Below are 2,659 nucleotides of genomic sequence, written 5' to 3'. Positions count from 1 at the left end.
AATTTTTTTATGCATGCAATTATAATATTTTAGTTATTTTTCTATAGGCCTTTCTTCAAGAGAACCCTCTACACAACCGTAGAGAACCCTTGATTATATTATAAAATTTCATCAAATTCGTTGTTAATGTAGAATAATAATTATATTTAAATGTAATAAAACGTTTAACAATTGAAATTTCAAAAAAAAATTGATTTTAAATTTGATTCTACTGTGAAATAATTTGGGATAAGTGTGGTTTTACTGTGATTTTACTACAAAACCACTTTAAACTATTTCATCAAATTTCAATGATTTTCTAAATAAAAACATGTGCAACTTTGTTTTTAACTTGGTAATTAAAATTTGTATATATGATGAAAAATGAAAAAAAATGTGTATTTATATTTTTTAAATAATAATTCTCTATATACCTCTATCTAAGGGAGCCCTCTATGGATTGGCAACCTTTTCCTATTTGTAAATGTTGTATAATGTCTAACGTACATAAAATACAAGTTGATTGTTTATCAATGTGTATCATTTTCATACAAGACATTACTAAATTACACAACGTTTCCAATATAACTTATTAAGCAAAATATATATATTATTGTTTGTGTTGTATAATGTGTATTTAATGAATGAATATAAACAGGGTAGTCAGTGTACGTTTAAAACGAAACAATCTCTTCTATATATAATACGAGAATAAGGAATAAGGAGATAAATTTGATTAGATTAAAAATTCTCATTGAAAAGACTAAACTACCCATATTTTTAATATTTATATAAAACATGTGGTTTTTGAGAATTGGACTTTAGATATTTAATCCACTTATACAAGCTCATGCCACTACACCATATTGTCACATGTGCTTTTTATCATACACATAATATGTAAGTGTGTCAAATAAATAATTTATTTAACTTTAAAGATAGTTATTTGAATTTCACAAGAAAAAATAGATAGTTACTTGAATATCTGTACAATAAATTTTAAAGAATGAAATTCCAGATATAAAGTTAGGCATAGTACATAAATGGATTATTATTTTATTTATTAATTATTTTTTAGTTTGAAAATATATATCTCATATATTTTTAACATATTTTTTTATTATAAAAAATAATTAAATGTATATATAATTTTTAAATAAGATATTGAAAATAGAATATCTTATATATAAATAATCTATATCGGTATTACATATTTAGATAAGTTCGAATTATAATGAGTCAATTCATTTTAGTTTATTTCGAATTTGAAATCAGAACTTGGCCCATTATTAAAAAATACTCGAAAAACATCGTCTTATTCTACATTTAGTAAATTCAAATTAAAAACTCGGCGAGAATATCTTACCAGTAATGTGAAATTTTTTAATATCTTATGTTAATATAAATTAATGTGTTTGAGGTCTTTATAAATTAATGAAAATTGTTAGTTTTGAAATTCAACGTTGGAAAAATGTTAGTTTTTTTACACTACTGTTAACTTCAATAAAGAAAAAAAAGTTTTCTAGAAAATGTTCTAGCACCTGAAACGCTAATAAGTGGAAAAACAGAAGAAATACTGATTGGGAGGAATCAAAAACGGAAAAATCTGACAAGTCAAAGGAAAGGTGCTTATACTGTGATGGAATTGGACACTTTGTAACTGAGTGTAGAATACCAAAAGATGAAAATAAACAAGTCTTGATCAAAAAGAAGAAAAACTGGGATGATTCATCAGATTCAGAAGAAGATGTAAAGAAAAATGCTGAAACTGAGGCCGAGACTTCTGAGGTAAAGGTACCTCAAACCATACTTGCTTTTGATATCGATAATATCTGTGAATTAAGACTGTTTCTTAAATCTCTGCATGTTAGTTATAGGGATCAAACTTTAGAAAATAACAGAATTAAGAGTGAAAACTCTGAGTTCAGGAAAAGGAATGATCAGTAAGAAACTGAGTAACTTTCCATGCTAGAAATTCAAAAAAAAACGATAATGTTGTTTATGTTAAAGAAAAATTGTTAGAAAAGCTTGTTTATCTAGAAAAGGAGTTAGCTGAAGAAAGGGAAGTAATTAAGCTTTGGACTAACTCAAGAAAGACAACTCAGGAAATCATAGAAAATGGCTGTTAGGGATCAGATTAGGTTATGTAAAAAGATCTAATTCTGATAAAAAAAATGGAAAAGAAACTGAGAAAACTAAACTAGTAAACACTAAAACAAAGGGTAAACTGAACAAGGTTCAGTTAAAACCTATAAAGTTTAACTCAAGTGCTGATACTGTTAAGTCAGTATATGAGGTTGGTTCAACCTCGGCACCTAAGTCAAACTTAAATACTGATAAGAGTTAACAGGTTCACACAAAATCAGTAAATATTGGTTTAATGACTCAGAAACAGCTTGAGCAAAAGCTGAAGCAAGTACATATGTGTTGTGTATATGTTGTGTACTTGATGATTTAATGAACAAAACACCTTGGTAGATTTTACTTAGTGAAAATGTAGCACTCGACGGATAAGGATTATAGTCCCGACGGATAACTCATTTTAGTCCCGACGGATGATGACTTATTATCCATTGAGTGAGTAGCTTATATAACAATCAGTCTGTAGCACATTTCTGCATACACATTATTTAGAATTTGTAGTAGTACCTAAGTCATGTTGACTGTAACTAGATATGCA

Source organism: Apium graveolens, chromosome 5, assembly GCF_009905375.1.
Source record: "Apium graveolens cultivar Ventura chromosome 5, ASM990537v1, whole genome shotgun sequence".
Classification (NCBI taxonomy): domain Eukaryota; kingdom Viridiplantae; phylum Streptophyta; class Magnoliopsida; order Apiales; family Apiaceae; genus Apium; species Apium graveolens.
The sequence above is the reverse complement of the archived record's forward strand: the minus strand, read 5'-3'. Positions refer to the sequence as shown.